This window comes from Oncorhynchus gorbuscha, linkage group LG04 (genome assembly GCF_021184085.1).
Source record: "Oncorhynchus gorbuscha isolate QuinsamMale2020 ecotype Even-year linkage group LG04, OgorEven_v1.0, whole genome shotgun sequence".
Taxonomy (NCBI): domain Eukaryota; kingdom Metazoa; phylum Chordata; class Actinopteri; order Salmoniformes; family Salmonidae; genus Oncorhynchus; species Oncorhynchus gorbuscha.
Genome location: NC_060176.1, coordinates 72599859 through 72626610, shown reverse-complemented (window position 1 = coordinate 72626610; position 26752 = coordinate 72599859). Strand labels below are relative to the sequence as shown.

General features: G+C 40.2%; 1 long non-coding RNA gene across 1 annotated transcript; it reads right to left on the bottom strand.

Moving 5' to 3' along the window:
• Positions 1-626: 626 nt before the first annotated feature.
• On the bottom strand, positions 627-26494 carry LOC124033410. Its single transcript, XR_006838382.1, has 3 exons — positions 26383-26494; positions 9088-9231; positions 627-712 (listed from the first exon to the last, which is right to left on the bottom strand). It is a non-coding gene; the product is annotated as an uncharacterized LOC124033410 (long non-coding RNA).
• Positions 26495-26752: the final 258 nt, after the last annotated feature.

Here is a 26752-nt window from a genome sequence, read left to right as displayed (position 1 = left end):
CCAGGGGGAGTAGAGGAGTGTCTCAGCCAGGGGGAGTAGAGGAGTGTCTCAGCCAGGGGGAAGTGGAGGGGTGTCTCAGCCAGGGGGAGTAGAGGGGTGTCTCAGCCAGGGGAGTAGAGGAGTGTCTCAGCCAGGGGGAGTAGAGGAGTGTCTCAGCCAGGGGGAGTAGAGGGGTGTCTCAGCCAGGGGGAGTAGAGGAGTGTCTCAGCCAGGGGGGAGTAGAGGAGTGTCTCAGCCAGGGGGAAGTGGAGGGGTGTCTCAGCCAGGGGGGGAGTAGAGGAGTGTCTCAGCCAGGGGGGAAGTGGCTGAAGTAGAGAGAGAGGTCCAGAAACAGTCAGAGAGGGAATGCTGTCTCAGCCCACTGAATACCGAGGAGGATGAACCACTGAGGCCAAGCAGGGAGGCAGGCAGGGAGCACAAATCTCCTTCTCCACAAGAGGGAGGTGCTGCACAATACATTTCACTTCCTGCAGAAGAATAAACAAAACCCAACTCGCACACTCTCTCTCAAAGAAAAAGTTATGTACTTCTGTATAAGTTGCAGACATGAAAGCTGAATTGACAGTATCAGCAGTAAGTACTGTGCCATTGTGTGTGTTTGACAGTAATTACCATGCTTAGCTGTCTCGGTGACATGAAGCAACATTGACTTTTCACTCTGCCCCTTCGTTGTCTATCCATCTTTTAAATAACAAAACAGATGACTCAGATGCTGAAAAAGAGAAAAATAGAAATCATTGAGAAAATTGATTGACTATTAAAAGTGATGTTTATTGCAGAGTTTGTGTCCAGAGGATTACCAGTCACTGTTTTTCACTTTTCATTCCTTTAAAGGATCATCTCTCTCCTTTTCCCTGTCCATCTCTCTCTCTCTCTCTCTCTCTCTCTCTCTCTCTCTCTCTCTCTCTCTCTCTCTCTCTCTCTCTCTCTCTCTCTCTCTCTCTCTCTCTCTCTCTCTCTCTCTCTCTCTCTCTCTCTCTCTCCTTCCCTTTCCATCTCTCTGTATTCATCTCTCTCTGTATTTCTCTCTCTGTATTTCTCTCTCCCTCCCTTTCTTGCTCTCCCGCTCTCTCTCTCTCTCTCTCTCTCCCTCACACTTTCTTTCTCACTTTCTCTCTCTCTTTCAATTTCTCTCTCTCTCTCGCTTTCCCTTTCCATCTCTCTCTGTATTTCTCTCTCTCTCTCTGTATTTCTCTCTCTCTCTGTATTTCTCTCTCTCTCTCCCCTTTGTCTTTCTGTCTCTCTCACTTTCTTTCTCACTTTCTTTCTCTCTCTCTCTCTCTCTCTCTCTCTCTCTCTCTCTCTCTCTCTCTCTCTCTCTCTCTCTCTCTCTCTCTCTCTCTCTCTCTCTCTCTCTCTCTCTCTCTCTCTGTGTGTCTCTCTCTGTCTCTCTCTCTCTGTCTCTCTCTCTTTCCCTACCATCACTGTCCTTCTCCATCTCTTTCTATTTCAGTCTGTAACCCATAATGATATCTTTTTTCTGATTACAATTCTGTCGCGACAGCCCCAAATCACACAATCATTTTGATAATCCACATTGACTCTGTTACAGTTTACAGTATCCATGTGATCACATTCACTGTACTACAGCCCGCTAGCCCACTTACAACCATGGCTGCCATGGCGGTAGCCTCGGGGCAAAGATGGTGTCTCATGTAGCAACTCTTTGTACCAATCATGCTTCACTAAATCATACATATTGCATTGAAAAACACTGCAATACTAGTCATTAGCCTCACACAATAATAAGCATTGTACACATATCTCACCATGATATACGTTGCCGTGACGGACAATGGGTTAAAACGACTGTATATGGATGTAGTATTAACTGTAGCCGACATTACACAATGGCTGTCAGACATTGAACTTACAAAAGGATTTGCATCAGAACCATTTCAGAGACACTCTGCTTCACGTAAGCTCGGCTCTGCATAATCCACTTGTTATTTGGACTTGTTTAAATAATGGTAATTACTGATCTCTTTACATTTTATTCCCCCCAGTAACAAGCTGCGTCTCCTCTTTCTCTTCTTTCTTACACACCGTTTTGTGTTGCCGGGGAGTCTGTTGTTGTCATGGTGCTCAGAAGCCGTGCCAGATGTCATAGTCAAGTTTGTGAAAGAAAATAAAAAATCACGCCAGAGGCTATTGTGTTGTCACTGATTTAGATGAGATACAAAGATGTTAAAATGTTAGACTTGCCCTACAAAGCCTTTATTCTTTTTGGAGCTAGATAGTACATTTACCTTGAGGGTAAACAGCCTTTTGCTCTGCTAGATGCTAACCCAGAGTAAAGCGCCATTTAAAATCAACATGAACGGCTACATATCAAAGTTTGACACTGACTAGTTCCGATACAATGTACTTGGTTCTTCTATTGCTATATATAGCTGCTGTTTCTATCACTACTGTGTTGGTGAAAATACTATTATCAATACCACTGTTATCAGTGACATATTATGGGAATGTTACAGAATTGAGTGAGTTGGTTGTGGGATTTTAGCACATTTTTAAAACCAAATGTTGCAGCAATTGCTGTATCTTGCAATGTACAGTGTGGCAATGTGTGTTAAAATTGCATCAATCCATCCATTTAAGGCCTACCTAAATTGTTCTGATACATTATCTATCGCGTACTGTTTTTGTCAATAGGTCAGTTGACATTTACAAAAACCTTTGTTTTTCTATTAATAATAGACGAACATATGACATTGTTCTATATTATTTTCCATATTATTCTCCATAGCTGGAGATCATCATTATCATAAGAGATATACAGTGACTTAGATAAATCAATTGACTTTATTGCCATGTCATGAGTACATTGCAGTCAATGCAAATTCATTCATATGACTCACTCAAATCATGTACTTTGCCAATACAATTATACACCCACTGCATTTAGCGCAACTAGAGTTGGGTTTTACAATGAATGACACATTTAAAGAAGCATTGCAAAACATAACCTTTTATTCGTTCAGTCCGTCGTTCTAAAGAAAAAAAAACGATTTTGTCAATTTGCTGCGTTGACTACTATTTTTGTGGCTAGACAGGTGTTTCCCAGGACCCCCAACAGTACACAGTTTAGTTGTAGCCCGGGACAAACACACCTCACTCAACTCATTGAGGTCTTGATGATTAGTTGACGAGTTGAATCAGGTGTGCTTGTCCAGGGTTACAGTAAAAATATGTTCTGTTGGGGGTACTGGGGGACCAGGGTTGGGAAACACTGGAATAGACCATTGACCATACACTCTGATGTCATGTTCATGCACACTCTGGTTTATGCAAGTGATGGATTTTCCATGACTGGCTTCTTCCAATACTACTGTTCAATTAACATGTAAAAAAAATAAAGAATACATTAGATCTACATTAGAGCTGAAGTTTGTTGTGTTTTTAAGTTTATATAATGTATCTATCATATCGATAATGTTGATGTACTGTGCAGGATTTGCAAAACAAATTATTATATTCAGAGAAAATAGTCATGTCGTTGAATAGTTTTTGAATGTGACTTTTTTTGTCATGTAGATTATATAGGCAAGATCTTCTTTTAATTGACATATTTGGCCCAAATCAATGTAGTATCTCAAGTTGACATGCAGAAAAAGTACATCACAATCAACTTATTGAACTTTTTAAATGTTTATCCTGTGTACCGTTTATTTCATCTTAAAAGGGTGTTCCATGTCACCAGAGAAAATGGGTCTCGCCTTACAATGACAAAGGATAGACTACTTCTTTTAAAGTTCTTCTAATATGTATATTGTGTCAAATATATAGAATGTGCTTGTTACTTTCAGTGAACAGTTGTTCGGGAAGCAAATCCATTAATTTGTGTGTTTATTACTATATGCATGTTGCATTTATATTTTGGTTCAGGGTATATTGTGTGGGGATAGGAGTTACTGGGAATGAATTAGACTGTAACATTTTATATTTGGGCAATAATTCATCAACTAAGTTTTATTAGTTTAATTTACGGATAAGCAAATTTACACTACCGGCACTGCAGTAAACATCGTTAATCAAAATATCTTCTTATGATGAAGCCGTTTTAAAATGTTTAATAAAATACATAAAAAGGGGTAACCCTCGCTGTGTGCATCTTTCCATTGTCGCGGTAATTAATAGCTAAACAGAGTTCTTCTGCAACCAATAGGGATGAAGAATGACAATGGGGACAATAGTGCATTATAATTTCATCTCAAGTGATGATCATTGTGCATTATTACAGGAGTAGCCTCACTGCTAATGCTGCCTCACACAATACTGGGACACCACGGCCAATTACATCTGACATGTAAATGACCAGACCTGTTTTGCTGTTGCTCATTGGATAGTGGGTGGTCTCTGGGTGTGTTCCTTATTGGGGGGAGGTCGGGGAGAGGACGGGGAGAGGGAGCTTGATGTTTGTTTATGGGTAGGAAGCAGTGGTAGATTATTGCCATGTCTGCCAAACAGTGCCATTGTTTTCAACATATGTTTCTGATCTACATACTCACCTCAGTGGTCTAAAATTAATTCTCAATTTACATGAAGCTGAATATCAGAAACCGAGGTAAGACATGCAATGTTCCCTGTTCCTGTCTTGTAGCTTCCATGGCCTATATTGTTGGCCTAATGAAACACAGCCATTCGAGACTTCACGTTGTTGACGTCACTAAGTGAGGTGTAACCCCCCCCCTCTCTCTCTCTACGGCCCGCTGTCCACAGCAGGGATGAGGAATCACACGTTCCCTGCCTAAGTGCCATTTGTTAATGAAGGCCAAAGTGTCAGATGATAAATATAACGGAAGAAAAATGACACATGTAAGTGATCTCATTTGAGAGCATTACATTTGAATTTATTGGGGTACTTAGAGGGGACAGAAAGGCCGTGACTCTGAGCACAGGAGGGAGCGGGATGCAGATGAGGGTTGAGTTATGATGAGATGAGAGAGTGCTGTGTGCCTACGTGTATTATCATACTAGAGGGCTCTGACTGGGGCCATTAGCTGGGTCCTATTATGCCAACTAAGGGTGGGGGCCGGGGCCCTTACACCTCCAGTGCCCTTTCCCCTCCTCTGACAGTGCAGAAGACTCTAACCCTAACGCTTAGTTGTCATGATACTTCATACACTGTTTACTATATATAAGTATGCCATACCAGTGGAGGCTGGTGACTTGAAACATTTAGGAGGATGGTAGACTTACAGTACAGGCGCTGAACGCATGGCGACAACAAAGTGTTTTAACATAAAACATTCAATTTATTCAATTCATTCAACAACATTTATAGTACAATATTATGGGGCACGGGAATGAGAGGGCTACTTACACAGTGTTGGAAAGTGAAAACAGCAGTGATTGAGTGAGGGTATGTGGCATGAGTTGAGGTGTTCAGAGGCTTAACCAGTGGAAGACAGGATTTGACTGGGAAGGCAAAAGACTATAAGACTACACACCACACAGTTAGACAAAAGACTATAAGACTACACACCACACAGTTAGTTGGTGGTCCTTCTGTAGCTCAGTTGGTAGAGCATGGCGCTTGTAACGCCAGGGTAGTGGGTTTGATTCCTGGGACCACCCATACGTAGAATGTATGCACACATGACTGTAAGTCGCTTTGGATAAAAGCGTCTGCTAAATGGCATATATTATTATATTATATTATTACAAAAGACTATAAGACTACACACCACACAGTTAGACAAAAGACTATAAGGCAAAAGACTATAAGACTATAAGACTACACACCACACAGTTAGACAAAAGACTATAAGGCAAAAGACTATAAGACTACACACCACACAGTTAGACAAAAGACTATAAGGCAAAAGACTATTAGACTACACACCACACAGTTAGACAAAAGACTATAAGGCAAAAGACTATAAGGCAAAATACTATAAGGCAAAAGACTATAAGACTACACACCACATAGTTAGACAAAAGACTATAAGGCAAAAGACTATAAGACTACACACCACATAGTTAGACAAAAGACTATAAGGCAAAAGACTATAAGACTACACACTACACAGTTAGACAAAAGACTATAAGGCAAAAGACTATAAGACTACACACCACACAGTTAGACAAAAGACTATAAGACTACACACCACATAGTTAGACAAAAGACTATAAGACTACACACCACATAGTTAGACAAAAGACTATAAGGCAAAAGACTATAAGGCAAAAGACTATAAGACTACACACCACATAGTTAGGCAAAAGACTATAAGGCAAAAGACTATAAGACTACACACCACATAGTTAGACAAAAGACTATAAGACTACACACCACATAGTTAGACAAAAGACTATAAGACTACACACCACATAGTTAGACAAAAGACTATAAGGCAAAAGACTATAAGACTACACACCACATAGTTAGGCAAAAGACTATAAGGCAAAAGACTATAAGACTACACACCACATAGTTAGACAAAAGACTATAAGACTACACACCACATAGTTAGACAAAAGACTATAAGACTACACACCACATAGTTAGACAAAAGACTATAAGACTACACACCACATAGTTAGACAAAAGACTATAAGACTACACACCACATAGTTAGACAAAAGACTATAAGACTACACACCACATAGTTAGACAAAAGACTATAAGACTACACACCACATAGTTAGACAAAAGACTATAAGACTACACACCACATAGTTAGACAAAAGACTATAAGGCAAAAGACTATAAGGCAAAAGACTATAAGACTACACACCACATAGTTAGACAAAAGACTATAAGACTACACACCACATAGTTAGACAAAAGACTATAAGACTACACACTACACAGTTAGACAAAAGACTATAAGGCAAAAGACTATAAGACTACACACCACACAGTTAGACAAAAGACTATAAGGCAAAAGACTATAAGGCAAAAGACTATAAGACTACACACCACATAGTTAGGCAAAAGACTATAAGGCAAAAGACTATAAGACTACACACCACATAGTTAGGCAAAAGACTATAAGGCAAAAGACTATAAGACTACTCACCACATAGTTAGAAAAAAGACTATAAGACTACACACCACATAGTTAGACAAAAGACTATAAGACTACACACCACATAGTTAGACAAAAGACTATAAGACTACACACCACATAGTTAGACAAAAGACTATAAGACTACACACCACATAGTTAGACAAAAGACTATAAGACTACACACCACATAGTTAGACAAAAGACTATAAGACTACACACCACATAGTTAGACAAAAGACTATAAGACTACACACCACATAGTTAGACAAAAGACTATAAGACTACACACCACACAGTTAGACAAAAGACTATAAGACTACACACCACATAGTTAGACAAAAGACTATAAGACTACACACCACATAGTTAGACAAAAGACTATAAGACTACACACCACATAGTTAGACAAAAGACTATAAGACTACACACCACATAGTTAGACAAAAGACTATAAGACTACACACCACATAGTTAGACAAAAGACTATAAGACTACACACCACATAGTTAGACAAAAGACTATAAGACTACACACCACATAGTTAGACAAAAGACTATAAGACTACACACCACATAGTTAGACAAAAGACTATAAGACTACACACCACATAGTTAGACAAAAGACTATAAGACTACACACCACATAGTTAGACAAAAGACTATAAGACTACACACCACACAGTTAGACAAAAGACTATAAGACTACACACCACATAGTTAGACAAAAGACTATAAGACTACACACCACATAGTTAGACAAAAGACTATAAGACTACACACCACATAGTTAGACAAAAGACTATAAGACTACACACCACATAGTTAGACAAAAGACTATAAGACTACACACCACATAGTTAGACAAAAGACTATAAGGCAAAAGACTATAAGACTACACACCACACAGTTAGGCAAAAGACTATAAGACTACACACCACATAGTTAGACAAAAGACTATAAGACTACACACCACATAGTTAGACAAAAGACTATAAGGCAAAAGACTATAAGACTACACACCACATAGTTAGACAAAAGACTATAAGACTACACACCACATAGTTAGACAAAAGACTATAAGGCAAAAGACTATAAGACTACACACCACACAGTTAGGCAAAAGACTATAAGACTACACACCACATAGTTAGACAAAAGACTATAAGACTACACACCACATAGTTAGACAAAAGACTATAAGACTACACACCACACAGTTAGACAAAAGACTATAAGACTACACACCACATAGTTAGACAAAAGACTATAAGACTACACACCACACAGTTAGACAAAAGACTATAAGACTACACACCACACAGTTAGACAAAAGACTATAAGACTACACACCACATAGTTAGACAAAAGACTATAAGACTACACACCACACAGTTAGACAAAAGACTATAAGACTACACACCACATAGTTAGACAAAAGACTATAAGACTACACACCACATAGTTAGACAAAAGACTATAAGACTACACACCACATAGTTAGACAAAAGACTATAAGACTACACACCACATAGTTAGACAAAAGACTATAAGACTACACACCACACAGTTAGACAAAAGACTATAAGACTACACACCACATAGTTAGACAAAAGACTATAAGACTACACACCACATAGTTAGACAAAAGACTATAAGACTACACACCACATAGTTAGACAAAAGACTATAAGACTACACACCACATAGTTAGACAAAAGACTATAAGACTACACACCACATAGTTAGACAAAAGACTATAAGACTACACACCACATAGTTAGACAAAAGACTATAAGACTACACACCACATAGTTAGACAAAAGACTATAAGACTACACACCACATAGTTAGACAAAAGACTATAAGACTACACACCACATAGTTAGACAAAAGACTATAAGACTACACACCACATAGTTAGACAAAAGACTATAAGACTACACAACACACAGTTAGGCAAAAGAGCTAAGAATGAGTTAGTCCAAGCAAGGAGTAAAATCATTGATGTGTAATAACGTGATTGTGATTGACTCTACATACACTAATGAGATAAAATTGATAGGACTCACAGTGCTTGGATGGGAAACCTTTAATGTGCCAGTGGATGAGAGGGCCCATGAGACATGGATTCAGTTCATGCCAGGAGAAAGTTGACAATGGCAGCTGAGTGGAGTAGTCATCACCTCTTAATCAGGGAACAGGAGGGGACTTAGCTGTAAATACAAATAGCAGATACATTCCATTACAGCTGCGCCATAGTGGGTTTGGACAACGAGATTCTCTATGAACTTAAACTCATCTCAAAATCCATGAAGGCAAACACAGACTGCACATCTCACCCACTTGACTCATCAAGCCCAAGAAACATTCCTGAATAAAGCCCTGATCATCCATGTACCTGACAGTAACTGACAACTGCAAGCAAACTGGTGGTACAATAGGTCCCAGAGTGGTGGGGCAATTTTTAACAGTTGATCAGACTGAAAAAAAGTATCGTTATCATCCCATACAGCATGTCAGATTTCTAATGTTTAGGTGTAGCCTAGGCTACTGCAACATTTATGTTGTGAGTTTTTGCTTGTGTCTGTCTGGAGTGATTGTTTTATAATCTTTGCTAAATTAATACTGGAGGAAAGTGGAAAGCCTACCTTAGCGCACATGAAAAAATGTGTTGCGTCAACCTCTCCCTTTAACTTTTAATCAATGATGCAATGGAAGCAATCAAATGATTCAGAATTGTATTCAACATCCCAGAAAAGACAGTAGAATTTGTTTTATATATATATTTCTAAATTATTAGCCCCTCCCCCCTCTTCAGAGACAAATATCTGTGTTTCTTTTACAGGTTTTTTGCTACATATACATTTGACATAGAATTTTATATAACAATTTAAATTGAAAATCGAATGTAGTTTTTGTACCAGTTCATAAACCATGTGCCATGGAATTGGTACTTCGAACATCTACTCCCATTTCTTTTGCAACCTGTATGGCACAGCTGTCAACATTTTTGTCCTCAGATGAAACTGGAATATTTTTCTATTTATGCCAGTTCCTCTCAACCAATTTGTATCTTTAATATCTGGCAGGCAAACAAGTTCCCGACCTTCTCCCTTGTCCACTTGCCTCCTCCATGTTAGTAGGTAGTGCTGCAATCAGTCGGTTGTAAATCTGGATTAGGCAGATATTCTCACATATTTTTCGATAACTGCATATGTGACATAACTCCTCAGTTTTTATACATAATATCATTCATAAATATAATTAAAAAAAAATGAAATTCATAAAGATTTATTTATTTATTATTCAGTATATTTGAGTTTAACCATAACATCTTTTGTAATATTTGTTCGATCTTATCTGGAGGATAAAACTGAAATTGTAACCAGCTTTGTATGGCTTGTTTAAGAAAGGGCAATACTTTAAACAACATTTCAATTTCAATTAGTAGGAAATGAGAAGTTGTAATCTGTATGAAGGCAAAAATACAATTCTTAAACGAAGGATGAGCCTTTCTTAATAATTTACTGGAGAATCATTTTGGATTCAAGTATAATTTGTGTATGAGTGAAGCTTTTAATGAGAGGTTTAACGTTTTAATATTTGATAATTGTAGCCCCCAAACTCATATTAGTTATTCATTTTCTCTCGCTTAGCATTCCAAATAAAATGAAATATGTTTTGCTCATATGATTTAAAAAATGAGTCATCTGGATTAGGCAGTGCCATTAGTAAGTAAGTACACTGTTACAGGACCATTGAGTTAATAAATGTGATTTTTCCATAAATAGTCAAGTATTTACCTCTTCATGGTTGCAGAATGTTATCTATTTTTGCAAACTTTCTATTGAAATGAATTGTGATAAGTTCATTTATATTTTTTGAGGTGTGAATACCAAGTATGTCTACTTTACAATCTGCCAATTTTATTGGTAAACTACAAGGTAGTAGGTAGTGTAAACACTGTATTTTTTAATGATCCAATACGTAATATGGTACACTTGTCATAATTAGGTTTCAATCCAGAGAGACTAGAAAAGTGATCAAGATATTCAATGAGACTGTGCAGCGATCCAGAGTCATCATCACACATTGACACTTTTGTTTTTATCCCCTGGATTTCTAACCCCTTGATGTTCTTGTTGGATCTCATTTTAATAGCAGCATTTCAATATGCCATAATAAATAGAAATGGAGACAACGGACAGCCTTGTTTTACTCCTCTTAAAAGCTCAATACTTTCTGAGAAGTAACCATTATTTACTATTTTATAGCTGGGGTTGATGTACATAACTTTAACCCGTTGTATAAGAGATTCACCAGAATTAAAGTAATCTAGGCATTTATATATAAATTCTAGTCGTACTAGAAACGCCTTTTCAACATCTGCTATGAAGATGAGGCCTGGTATTTTCGATATTTCATAATGTTCAATTGTTTGAAGTAATTGTCGTATACTATCTCTAATATATCTTCCATGTAAAAAAACTGTTTGATCAGGATGAACAATATCTGGTTAAACCTTTTTATTCTATGTGCTATGCATTTCACCGGGATTTTCACATCACAGAATTGAAGTGTTAGAGGCTTCTAGTTTTTAAATGGACTGGATCTTTATACTTACCACCTGAGTCTTGTTTTAGTAGTAATGAAATAATATCTTCTTGTTGAGTACATGAAAGTCTACCATTTGTATAAGAGTAATTAAAACATGCTAACAATGGTTCTTTGAATACATAAAAAAAGGTCTGATGTCCATCTACTGGTATACTGTCAAGCCTGGGTGTTTTTCCAGACTGAAAAGATTTTAATGCCTCAAAAAGTTCCTCTTCTGTAAGTTGGCCTTCACACAGGTCTTTCTGTACATTTGTTAATTTTACATTATTATTATTATTAGGGAAGAAATTCGTACAGTGGATGATGTGATGGAAGCTATCAAAACATTCACAATTGTTTTAGATATCCCAGAAAAGACATTTGAAAGTTTGAGATGTTCACCAAGTTAAGCATCGTAATGTGTAATTACCTCTGCAAGCTCCTTGTAGTTGCCCTTGTAAACTAAACTTTCCCTCTCATCGTGTCCTTTAGAAGCAAATTATTGCATGCCCTGCTTTCTTTTACTTTGTTTAGCTGAACGATCAATGTTAATCAGGTCACTGTACCCATCTTTTGACCAAGGCTCAGAGCTTCCAAAAAGCAGGCAAGGCCAGCAATGCAGGTGAAAGGCTCCCTGTTACCCAGCTATATTGTTGATACCTGTTGGTATTGAACAACCTTTTCATCTTTCTTCATGAAACTGATCTCAGGCAGTGGTCGACCATCGCTTTTAATTTCCACCTTTTCTGTATACCCCAGAGAAAGAAAGGTGTTCTTCAACAAAAAGTCTACAACATTTTCAGCAGTGTTGGCCATTCTACCATTCTGGCGGAGAAAACTCCACACTCGTGCTGGTAGCTAGCTAGCTACTGAAGTTTATTTTTATGAAATTTCACAGAGGAGCCTCCACTGTGCCAGACAACTGAGACCTGCAAGTTCTTACTTTTACGTTTCATGCTAATGCATGTTTGGTTTAGTTGCAGTGACTACGCCCATAGTGAGCTGTCAACTATTCTCTAGGTCCCCACAGTATATGAAAATGAAAGATGCATCCATCTTTCAACTGGTTGACACAATTTGGATGGCAGAAGAGGAATTATATATCCAATCAATTTCTTGGCCTCAATGCATTTAGTAAATATGGCTGCATATTTTTGTAAGAGGGATGTTGACAGAAAATCAAAAGCAATGTAGCGGCAGTATCCCATAATGTAGACTTAGCTCTACTTTACACTCCTCTTACAAGATCTAAAACAATCAAGCCCTTCACGAGAGCTTGTTATTTTCTCCTATAATAAGTGTAACGGCTTGTCATCATTCCTCCACCCAACTGATTGTGTTTGCACAGGAAGCTCTCTGGAATATGCTTGTATGCTGAAAAGAAAAAAGACAAAATGTGGCAGGGGTTTTATTTTGGAGCATCCCACACTCATTTTCTTATTCATTCCTCCTCTCAGAGTTTGTGTCTTTGTCAGATGTTATTGAGGACTGGAAATATCTTCATGGCGTATCGACGGCTCGGCATGAAGGTGGCACAGCATGGCGTCAGGAACTGGGCGGCAGATTTCTCCTTCTCTTTAATATGAGGCAAAGGAGCTTGTGCGAGATTTACCAAAGAGTATTTGTGCAATTAGGTGCGGATGGAGAGTCTCAGAAAGTCTTCTCTTGTAACTTTTTTTGTGGGCCGCTCCTGCCTTGGCGCCTTCGCTGTCTCCTCGCACCTACCACCTTCAGGTTTGTCAGAGTCTAGTTCTTAGAGCATTTGATGGAAAGTCTGGGTAGCTTTGTGTCTGTTTCTTCATACGTTAACGATATCACACATTTCTTCACAACACCTGGTAAGTTCTGGAGACACAGTGAAGCCACAAACATGATCAGAGAAGTCACAACCAAATGTTCGAGGTCTCCCTTCTCTAAGTGGAGGCGGGGTTGGGCCGGGCCTGACAGGTTTATTTCAGGGGAGGCCCTGTGTCACTTTGTGACAGGGTCCTTACGGCTCTGCCACCACCAGTCTGCTATGTGTCGTCCACTCACAAATGACCATTTAACCGTCTTTTCAGCACCCTGACACCTCGTCTGTTATTACCACATTGTCTCTCTTCCCACTGCATACATGTGTGAGGCTATGCCCTGAAATGTGCTATGCTTTTCCTCAGCTCTCCTACAGCAGGCATCACTGTATTCACTCCTCAGCAGAATACATTCCATACCAGAAGGTTGACATGCTGTTTTGTTGCCATGGTAAGTCCCTAAAAAATAGTTTTTTTCTATTTTGGCCTGGATCATTTTATCTTGGCAGTATATGGAGCCTGTTGCCCTCAGGGACAGATTTAAATGTGTGTGGGTCTTCAAGGATTTCTCTACAGAAAAGCTGTTTGGATGGAAGCCACTCCGCCATACAAGTGCAACTGAATTGTGTCATTTCAGGTTTTCTAGTCGTTGCTGGAACCAAAGGAAAGTCAAAAAGGGAAGCAAAAAAGACAAAACAAAAGCTGATAAAAATGGACCTGATTGGATTATATCAGAGTTGGCATGTTCTGAAGGAAGTATTGGTTATGTCTTATCACTGCCTGCCTTACAGCTAAATGAATCAGAAAAAGCACAGCTTCCTGAAAGACAACCGGGAGATTGTTACTGTAAATAGGGAGTTGAAATGGTTTGGGCTCTACACAGCTAAGCGCTACCATCAATAAGTGAGTAGCTAGCTGCATATTCTGAAATGTGTGGATGGTCACATTGTATGGAGCAGGATACTAGGTCAAACCAAATTACTTCCAGGTGTCTGAGACATTATGAGAAAGACAATTTTGAATTGCGACCAAAATATAATGCAAAAATAAAATGTTACTAAAGTTTTTTTTAAAGTCTCCCAAAATATGACAAATTTCTTGACAGTTTGTGACATAACATTACATGGTTTTATGTGAAAAGAAAAACACGTATGCATGTGGAAAAGTGGCCTGGATTCTACTGTTCCCTAATATCTGTTGCAACATCACAAGCACTGCTGTAATGTCAAACCTCACTGCACAAGCACTCCTGTAATGTCAAACCTCACTGCACAATGACTCCTGTAATGTCAAACCTCACTGTACAAGCACTCCTGTAATGTCAAACCTCACTGCACAATAACTCATGTAATGTCAAACCTCACTGCACAATCACTCATGTAATGTCAAACCTCACTGCACAATCGCTCATGTAATGTCAAACCTCACTGCGCAATCACTCATGTAATGTCAAGTCTCACTGTACAAGCACTCCTGTAATGTCAAGTCTCACTGTACAAGCACTGCTGTAATGTCAAACCTCACTGTACAAGCACTGCTGTAATGTCAAACCTCACCTCGCAATCACTCATGTAATGTCAAACCTCACTGCACAATCACTCATGTAATGTCAAACCTCACTGCACAATCGCTCATGTAATGTCAAACCTCACTGCACAAGCACTCATGTAATATCAAACCTCACTGTACAAGCACTCCTGTAATGTTAAACCTCACTGTACAAGCACTCCTGTAATGTCAAACCTCACTGCACAATCACTCCTGTAATGTCAAACCTCACTGTACAAGCACTCCTGTAATGTCAAACCTCACTGCACAAGCACTCCTGTAATGTCAAACCTCACTGCACAATCACTCCTGTAATGTCAAACCTCACTGCACAAGCACTCCTGTAATGTCAAACCTCACTGCACAATGACTCCTGTAATGTCAAACCTCACTGTACAAGCACTCCTGTAATGTCAAACCTCACTGCACAATAACTCATGTAATGTCAAACCTCACTGCACAAGCACTCATGTAATGTCAAACCTCACTGTACAAGCACTCCTGTAATGTCAAACCTCACTGTACAAGCACTCCTGTAATGTCAAACCTCACTGTACAAACACTCCTGTAATGTCAAACCTCACTGTACAAGCACTCCTGTAATGTCAAACCTCACTGCACAAGCACTCCTGTAATGTCAAACCTCACTGTACAAGCACTCCTGTAATGTCAAACCTCACTGCTGGAGGCTTTATGCTAAACCATAATCATCATTTTTGATATCACCATCTTTCTCACTCAAATCAAATCAAAGTTTATTGGTCACGTACACATATTTGCAGGTGTTATAGCAGGTGCAGTGAAATGCTTATGTTACTAGATCCAACAGTGCTGTAGAATGCCTCACAAATACAATACAAATACACAGATCATGTAAAAAAATAAAATAAAGAAATGACAGAACGGATCCAATCAACAACCCAGGATAGATATATTAGAGTGAGCATCTGTCAGAATACAGAATGTAAATACATGGTGTGTAACGACAGTATTCATTTGGATTGAAAATGGTATGTACAGTAGAAGGTATATTAGGATGAGCTATGTATAGTATACAGTATATACATACACAGAGCGTAAACAACAGTATAGAAACAGAATATGAAGTGACCAGCGCTCTACATCTCCATATCACTTTCAGTTAGTGTAACTGTGCTTAACATCCCTTTATTGTGGGAAACACAATAAACACAGCTGTGAGGAGAAAACACAGGTTCCATGTTTCAGGAAGTGGTGGCAATATTTACTACTTCAAAACCAGGAAGGGGAATTTTAATTGACAGTGAGCTGTAAGTGCTAAATCCGGAGGAGAAACGTTGAGTAGTTTATACCTTTTCTATTCTAATTTAACATGCCACAAATAATGTAATGATGCCTGGAAAGACGCTGTCAACATATGATCAGAAACTAAACTGCCTTCTTTGAACCAGTGCAATGTAAAAAAATATGTTGAATGATTATCTACAGTACAGGCTGCTTTAAACCAATTGTTTCAATCCCCTAATGATATTAGTACCTCGGTAGAACTATATTTCCCATAATTCCCGTAATTAAACCAAAATCATTACTCAACGTTGGGTTCATGCAATGTATAGTCGAAAATTAAGTTTTAGACAGAAACATGAAGAAGAGGAACAAAATGGTCACACCGTCTTAGCCTGCAGAGGCCTCTGAGGAGTAGCTGAGACTGAAGCTGTTCTGGGAAGTGTCATTATGAGAACACTTCCTTCATCTGGGGATTTGAACCAACTTGCCTCTGGTCAATTGCCTCTTACCCTTATGAACTGTTCAGGATTGGTGTCCTGCATGTACTGTGGAACAGGTTATGATCACAGAAAAGAGGCTAGCTATTTATTGGTGTAGCCTTACATATATGTTTCCCTCCCCTTTTCAGTCTGGACCCCTGTATCATAGGGAGCCCTTTTAAGTCTGCTGTGACATATCCTGGACTCCTTCTTTAACACCTCTCCCTCTGGACAAGGGGTGTGAACTGATATCTTGTGTCAGCTAGCAACAGGGAACGGATGGTGAGAGGAAGATGGAGGGTGTGGGTCAGAAGATTTAGTCTTGAGGAAGAAGGGGCCTTGAGGAAGACTGGGAAAGAGAAAAAGACAGGAGAAGGGAGGAGCGAGGAGCGAGGGAAGGAGAGCAGGAGATTTCTCAGTCACCTCGGTAGGAAATGATTTATTACAGAGTTCGATCAATGAGGCTTTGGAGCCATTTCCCATGTATTAGTCCACAGTGACATCAGCTCGAGGTGTATTTACGGCTGCACTTCAATAAGAGGCAGAACAAACCATTTCTGCAGCGAATGCCTTATACATAAAGCCAGGACCAGAGTTCAGTGTGAAACACTTTGATTTAGCCCTCTGAACACTCCCAGGAAAGAAAACAGCACTCATAATCCTAATTCCAGTATGATCATAGCCCAAGGATATGGACCTCTTTGTCCATCATCACTGGGTCCGCCAACCAGGGCACCATTAATAACTAATGCAATCACCCTCACGAGCTGAACTTTAGAACCCCAACCAAAGAGATACATGCATCACAGTTCCAGTGAATAGAAGGAGAGGGAATGAGTCACCCTGTGAGGCGCATCATACATCTGTATGAACTCATAGCTCTGCAGCTGGCCTTGCCCGAGGGGTGTGAAGTTATAGCCCTGCTCATTAGAGATGAGGTCACACTTTTGGATTCAAACGGGAAGCCCAAATCAAAGGAAAACGTGTGAACGAGCGTGTACACGCTGGAATTAGAATGCACAGGAGTGGATGAGAGAAAACATACGGGCTGGGAGAGTCAACAGCGTCAACATTTGTGTGTGATTAGATAGCTTCAATTCACATGCACTGGGAGCATATGCCAACTGAACTGTCACGAGAATCGATAATAAACAGTTGTTTGTTATGTTCGCTATGTTACTCTTGTGAATGATTATAGTGTGTTCCATGATTATAGTGTGTTCCATGATTATAGTGTGTTCCATGATTATAGTGTGTTCCATGATTATAGTGTGTTCCATGATTATAGTGTGTTCCATGATTATAGTGTGTTCCATGATTATAGTGTGTTCCATGATTATAGTGTGTTCCATGATTATAGTGTGTTCCATGATTATAGTGTGTTCCATGATTATAGTGTGTTCCATGATTATAGTGTGTTCCTTTTGACTCATCTTATATGTTCTAAGAGAGCCACGTTAGCGTAGGCAGGTGAGGTGGCTCTCGAAGGACATATAAGGTGAGTAAAAAGTAACACACAACAATCATTCACAAGGGTTACGTAGTTAAAATATCAAATACAACTGTTTATTATGGATTCTCGGCATACGATTCAATTGGCATACGCTATGCAGTACATGTGAATCGACAGTCTACTCTAGTGCACACATTTTGACACTGCTCCTAACATAGAAGGAGCTGGAAGAGAAGCTGAACTGGTAGGCTAGGCACTTATTTTGAAAGATAGGAAAACATTAAGCAGAAAGTATCGGGAGAGTTATTTAGGTGTGTATTTGTGCGCGTGTGTGTGTTGGCATGCACTCTACTATGACGGTATGGACCATTGAAGATCTCATAGTGACCCTGTTTAGGATGTTCCAATTCCCTATAAAGGCAAGGCCAATGTTTCATCTTTAGATTCATTTAGTATAATTATTTCTCTTGTGTGACATTCTCAAAATGGACCCCTTTAATTAAAAAACGTATACAACTGTAGTCAGTCAAGGCCCATCTAAATGTTTAAACATCAAGTGAAAGAATAAGGCTGTTAGACCTGAAGTTATGTCGTCAGGAAAACTTCACAAAGATTTCTCTCAGATTTATAGGCACTTACCTAGGAGCCTGAGTCGATATTCATAAACCAAGACCCCATCCACTATCACTGCTTGTAAATAAATAGAGATATGCCTCTTTTATAGACAGCATCAATTTAAAATATTACCACCAGCACAATTTTACCACACACATTAATATTTTACAGCACATTGTATTGTAGCTCATTGAATCTTTCAGTTTCATGGCTGGCCCCATCGATTTGATCCCAGGCCCGTTATAAGACTCAGTAGGTGTACTGAGTGTACAGTTTGGCGTTTAAAGTTGAAATATCATAAATCCAACGTGTCATCGAGTAGACCCTCTCACCGGCACAATAGACTTGTGACCATTTGCTACTTTTAATGACATTGCATTAGACTTAAAACGTTTAGTTCCTGTCTCCAGAGATTCGAAGTAGTGAGAATAGTCCAAGGAAAGTTTCCTTTACTGAACATTTTTAATTTACATTTTAGTAATTTAGCACATGCTCTGGTCCAGAGAGACTTACAGTTAGTGGATTCATCTTAAAGTCATAGTAAGATCATTTTTCTTCGATAAAAGTAGCTATCATTAAAGTCATTTCTGGCAAGAAAAGACGAGTGCGAGTGTTAGTCCAAGCAAGGCACAGCTGTTAGTTTATAACCTTTTTCAAAGATACTTTTGGACAGTGTCTTTGTTCACCTTTAAAGCAACCATCTCTCCAGTTGGGATATGCTTTACTTGCCATGAAAACAAGCTATTGAATCATGTTTGAAACACTAAGTTTCCATCATTAGCAAACAAAACCTAACTTGTACATGCTTCGTTATGGCTGAAATAAAGTGTAACATCTGCATGTGTGACTGTGTTTAAGTGTCAAATCAACAATAATGAGAGAATATTGTAATGATCTGCCAATGGAGTTCCATATCACCATCTACAGGCTGTATGTTCCATATCACCATCTACAGGCTGTATGTTCCATATCACCATCTACAGGCTGTATGTTCCATATCACCATCTACAGGCTGTATAATCCACCTCTCTAAAAACAAGTCTCTCACCGTTGCCGCCTGCTATAGACCACCCTCTGCCCCCAGCTGTGCTCTGGACACCATATGTGAACTGATTGCCCCCCATCTATCTTCAGAGCTCGTGCTGCTAGGCGACCTAAACTGGAACATGCTTAACACCCCAGCCATCCTACAATCTAAACTTGATGTCCTCAATCTCACTCAAATTATCAATGAACCTACCAGGTACCCCCCCAAAGCCTTAAACACGGGCACCCTCATAGATATCAACCTAACCAACTTCCCCTCTAAATACACCTCTGCTGTCTTCAACCAAGATCTCAGCAATCACTGCCTCATTGCCTGCATCCGTAATGGGTCAGCGGTCAAACGACCTCCACTCATCACTGTAAAACGCTCCCTGAAACACTTCAGCGAGCAGGCCTTTCTAATCGACCTGGCCGGGGTATCCTGGAAGGATATTGATCTCATCCCGTCAGTAGAGGATGCCTGGATATTTTTTTAAAATGCCTTCCTAACCATCTTAAATAAACATGCCCCATTCAAGAAATTTAGAACCAGGAACAGATATAGCCCTTGGTTCTCCCCAGACCTGACTGCCCTTAACCAACACAAAAACATCCTATGGCGTTCTGCATTAGCATCGAACAGCCCCCGTGATATGCAGCTATTCAGGGAAGCTAGAAACCATTATACACAGGCAGTTAGAAAAGCCAAGGCTAGCTTTTTCAAGCAGAAATTTGCTTCCTGCAACACTAACTCAAAAAAGTTCTGGGACACTGTAAATTTCATGGAGAATAAGAACACCTCCTCCCAGCTTCCCACTGCACTGAAGATAGGAAACACTGTCACCACTGATAAATCCACCATAATTGAGAATTTCAATAAGCATTTTTCTACGGCTGGCCATGCTTTCCACCTGGCTACTCCTACCCCGGTCAACAGCACTGCACCCCCAACAGCAACTCGCCCAAGCCTTCCCCATTTCTCCTTCTCCCAAATCCATTCAGCTGATGTTCTGAAAGAGCTGAAAAATCTGGACCCCTACAAATCAGCCGGGCTAGACAATCTGGACCCTTTCTTTCTAAAATTATCTGCTGAAATTGTTGCCACCCCTATTACTAGCCTGTTCAACCTCTCTTTCGTGTCGTCTGAGATTCCCAAAGATTGGAAAGCAGCTGCGGTCATCCCCCTCTTCAAAGGGGGGGACACTCTTGACCCAAACTGCTACAGACCTATATCTATCCTACCATGCCTTTCTAAGGTCTTCGAAAGCCAAGTCAACAAACAGATTACCGACCATTTCGAATCTAACCATACCTTCTCTGCTATGCAATCTGGTTTCAGAGCTGGTCATGGGTGCACCTCAGCCACGCTCAAGGTCCTAAACGATATCTTAACCGCCATCGATAAGAAACATTACTGTGCAGCCGTATTCATTGATCTGGCCAAGGCTTTCGATTCTGTCAACCACCACACCTCATCGGCAGACTCGACAGCCTTGGTTTCTCAAATGATTGCCTCGCCTGGTTCACCAACTACTTCTCTGATAGAGTTCAGTGTGTCAAATCGGAGGGTCTGCTGTCCGGACCTCTGGCAGTCTCTATGGGGGTGCCACAGGGTTCAATTCTTGGACCGACTCTCTTCTCTGTATACATCAATGAGGTCGCTCTTGCTGCTGGTGAGTCCCTGATCCACCTCTACGCAGACGACACCATTCTGTATACTTCCGGCCCTTCTTTGGACACTGTGTTAACAACCCTCCAGGCAAGCTTCAATGCCATACAACTCTCCTTCCGTGGCCTCTAATTGCTCTTAAATACAAGTAAAACTAAATCCATGCTCTTCAACCGATCGCTACCTGCACCTACCCGCCTGTCCAACATCACTACTCTGGACGGCTCTGACTTAGAATACGTGGACAACTACAAATACTTAGATGTCTGGTTAGACTGTAAACTCTCCTTCCAGACCCATATCAAACATCTCCAATCCAAAGTTAAATCTAGAATTGGCTTCCTATTTTGCAACAAAGCATCCTTCACTCATGCTGCCAAACATACCCTTGTAAAACTGACCATCCTACCAATCCTCGACTTTGGCGATGTCATTTACAAAATAGCCTCCAATACCCTACTCAACAAATTGGATGCAGTCTATCACAGTGCAATCCGTTTTGTCACCAAATCCCCATATACTACCCACCATTGCGACCTGTACGCTCTCGTTGGCTGGCCCTCGCTTCATACTCGTCGACAAACCCACTGGCTCCATGTCATCTACAAGACCCTGCTAGGTAAAGTCCCCCCTTATCTCAGCTCGCTGGTCACCATAGCATCTCCCACCTGTAGCACACGCTCCAGCAGGTATATCTCTCTGGTCACCCCCAAAACCAATTCTTTCTTTGGCCGTCTCTCCTTCCAGTTCTCTGCTGCCAGTGACTGGAACGAACTGCAAAAATCTCTGAAACTGGAAACACTTATCTCCCTCACTAGCTTTAAGCACCAACTGTCAGAGCATCTTACAGATTACTGCACCTGTACATAGCCCACCTATAATTTAGCCCAAACAACTACCTCTTTCCCAACTGTATTTAATTTATTTATTTATTTTGCTCCTTTGCACCCCATTATTTTTATGTCTACTTTGCACATTCTTCCATTGCAAAACTACCATTCCAGTGTTTTACTTGCTATACTGTATTTACTTTGCCACCATGGCCTTTTTTGCCTTTACCTCCCTTCTCACCTCATTTGCTCACATTGTATATACTGTATTATTGACTGTATGTTTGTTTTACTCCATGTGTAACTCTGTGTCGTTGTATCTGTCGAACTGCTTTGCTTTATCTTGGCCAGGTCGCAATTGTAAATGAGAACTTGTTCTCAACTTGCCTACCTGGTTAAATAAAGGTGAAAAAAAAAAAAAAAAATGTTCCATATCACCATCTACAGGCTGTATGTTCCATATCACCATCTACAGGCTGTATGTTCCATATCACCATCTACAGGCTGTATGTTCCATATCACCATCTACAGGCTGTATGTTCCATATCACCATCTACAGGCTGTATGTTCCATATCACCATCTACAGGCTGTATGTTCCATATCACCATCTACAGGCTGTATGTTCCATATCACCATCTACAGGCTGTATGTTCCATATCACCATCTACAGACTGTATGTTCCATATCACCATCTACAGACTGTATGTTCCATATCACCATCTACAGGCTGTATGTTCCATATCACCATCTACAGGCTGTATGTTCCATATCACCATCTACAGGCTGTATGTTCCATATCACCATCTACAGGCTGTATGTTCCATATCACCATCTACAGGCTGTATGTTCCATATCACCATCTACAGGCTGTATGTTCCATATCACCATCTACAGGCTGTATGTTCCATATCACCATCTACAGGCTGTATGTTCCATATCACCATCTACAGGCTGTATGTTCCATATCACCATCTACAGGCTGTATGTTCCATATCACCATCTACAGGCTGTATGTTCCATATCACCATCTACAGGCTGTATGTTAGAGTTAATAGCTTTGATATTATGGGGCATTTTACAGTTCTCAACATGTTTAGCAAGAAAATGCCCCATGGATAATTTAGACATTTAATTTGTTCATGCCCGTGTTTAAGTGTTTCCCATCAACAATGCTTATGACCGCTGACATTCCTTCACAGATGATAGTGTTGTCCTCGTTTGTGCCTGATGGAAAGATTTCTTGGATAAAGGCCTTTTCCTTTTACCTGGATGTTGCATCAGTTGTCACAGAGCTTTTATTACAGTCATGAGTTAATAATAATGAAAACGTTATTTGTATAGAGATTTTTAATACATTTGAACAGTGATGATTTTAGCATGTCAATCTTGGAGGGGCAAAAAAATAAAAAATACTTGGGATCAATCAAATGTATTTATAAAACCCTTCTTACATCAGCTGATGTCACAAAGTGCTGTACAGAAACCCAGCCTAAAACCACAAACAGCAAGCAATGCAGGTGTAGAAGCACGGTGGCTAGGAAAAACTCCCTAGAAAGGCCAGAACCTAGGAAGAAACCTGGAGAGGATCCAGGCTATGAGGGGTGGCCAGTCCTCTTCTGGCTGTGCCAGGTGGAGATTATACTACACAACATACACTTCTTATTACTTTCTAAGCTACAGAACACATATCTCCCTGGCATACACTACATTTTTGGTCTCACCTGTTGTTCTGTGCTCATTTCAACATAATACAAATATTCCAAAATATTCCAAAACATGTATCTTGTTTGCAATATGTCACTAAGTTATAACGTCCTTTAGATATTATTTTCTGGACTATCTGTTCATGCATGTATGAAGCTGTTATTCAATGCGTTTCTATGTGCTAATAGCAGTATGGATAAATTCAATGTTTCATAAAAAAAAAAACTAAATCAAACATCTTATTGATTATTGATATTTGATATGACCATCTTAAAACAATTACATATGTTAGGTTAGTAGAACCCCCCCCACCATCTAGCACTAAACAACAAACAACTTGACAGAGCTTGAAGAATTTTAAATGGAATCATGTATAAATATTGCACAGTCCAGGTGTGCAAAGCTCTTACACTTTGAATCGAGACTCCCTTTCTATTTCTATGACCAACACTAATATATACTGGACTAGAGACTGAAAAGACATGGCTCCATCGAAGAAGACTGACTGTCTGTCTGTCTGACTGTCTGTCCGACGGTCTGACCTTCCGACTGTCTGTCTGTCTGCCCGTCTGACTGTCTGTCTTTTTTCCTTATCTTGTCACTTGCTCTCTGTCTCTCTCTCGCTCTCTCTTTCTTTCTCCCTCTCCCTCTCTCTCTCTCTGACATGCACTGTGAAATGCCTTTCTTCTCCAGGTGAGTTTGGTCTGATACCCAGGCCCTCTGCTCTTGTCAGAAGGCTCCCAGGCTATCCAGGCTCTCTCGGGACCATGTTTCACACACCAAATTGACGTCTCCGAGTGGAAATGACAGTTTCAGCAGGATTTGCCATTCTAAACCTCTTCAAACCCATGTGATCTCATCCATTCTGTCTCAGAGGGATTGGGTTGAAATGTACTGGAGCTTCAAAAGCCAATGAACAGGGCCTGTGTGAATGAGGCTAAGATACTTTCCTATCAGAAAAATACCAAAAATAAAATGCTGGCAATGTAAAACTGCCTTTTTGCTCTGAACAAAGACTAAGAAGTAGGAGGTATTGCCCGGGGATATTGCAACCGCATTCCTCAACCGTTTTGAAGAGAGACGTATAATGTTCTCTGAGAAATCAATAGCTACAGTACATTCATTTTCCTGTTTAGATGCCTGTCTGCTGTTTGCTTCATTTTGTTAAAACAACTCAGAAAAGAGATATAGCCACAAGCAATGAAAGAGATACTTTTCTCTGAAACTTGACTTTCTATTTCAATCTATGTGCAATCCTATTATTGCTGTGTTGCTAATGCACTGCAGTTGATTCTTGAAGTAAGAAAAAATCCACCATGTACCTTACTACATTAAATTCTCCCATACATAACGTGCCCCCTTAGTTTATCAAGGGTGAGTGATGATATAATTTGACTCTACAGTATGGAGGGGGCTGGGGGGGTGTGGGGGGGGGGTGTTCCCTCCCCAAAAGCCCCCCGCCTGCAGACATTTGAGTCACCAAGTCTTTCAGAGACTACACATTTCTCTTGGGGGTCTTAGTCACTGGCATAATGGATGGGGCCTGGTTTGAAAGAGGTACACCTTTAGGGCTCTTCATGCAACCCTCCTATTCTCTCCAGCACACACTCTGTGAAGGCCCTCTTTCTCAGGCCTGTGAGTAGGGAGCCCTGTAATAGCCTCTAATTGATAGGGAGGTGTTAGGGTCTTTCTGCCTGAGAGTGAGGATTAAGTGTGTGTGTGTGTGGGGGGGTTTAGAGCGGTCCTGGTTCAGTCCCATAATGACTCATTCATTTTGTGGTGTTTTTGTGGTGGTTGGCTCATTACGAGTCCACAGAGGAGCAGGAACAATGCACTCTGTAGGTAGGAGGTGATTTTAAATAGTTGGGGCTCTACACTTCCCAACAAAGGAAGGAACAGACCAGTGAATGGGACTCTGAGCAGATGCAATAGAAGTGACAGACGTAAATTGTAGAGTCTACAGTACCTCCAAGTGCTTTTGCTTTGTCCAACTTCAGATTTTAATGAGCTATTTGGGTGTTTCATTTGAGATATGTGATGCCTGGTGTCTGTTTCTCTCCCCCAAAAATGAATATACTTGATGCAAAGAAGGGAAAAATGCATGTTTTCTATACATAAACACATTCAAATCATATCAAAGTGTATATATACAGTTTAGCAGATGTTATAGCGGGTGCAGCAACAGTCTTATGTCACTAGCTCCTAACAATGCAGTAACATGTCAATCAAGTCCACAACTAATAATAAATAATGAAATCTATATGTATTTACACAAGATGTTCTAAGAATTGTATGTACAACAGTAGATATATTAGTAATGCATTAGATATATTAGAATCCAGTGTGTGTGTGATAGCTTGTGTGTATGTTTTGTGAGCGTGCATCACCTGGTAGATGGCTAGCGATGGCTGATAAACAGTCTGATGGTCTGGTAATAGAAGCTGTTTTTTAGTCTCTCTGTGTTGGCACTGAGGCACCTGTACTGTCTCCGTCTGTCAGACACTGTGTGCTGTAAATGTCCTGGAGGGCAGGCAGCGTGCCCACAGTGATGCGTTGGAGGGTGAGGGGGTTGAGCTCGGTGCATTGTCGTACCAGGCGGTGATGCAGCTCTACAAAATGATTAATTTATTCTGCCGGCTGAGGTTGTAGAGGCGCTGTATTTGCGTACCAGTGGTGATGCAGCCTGACAGAATGGAACATTTCTTCATCCATCTGAGGTTGTAGAGGCGCTGTTTGCGGTGTCAGTGTGGTGAGACC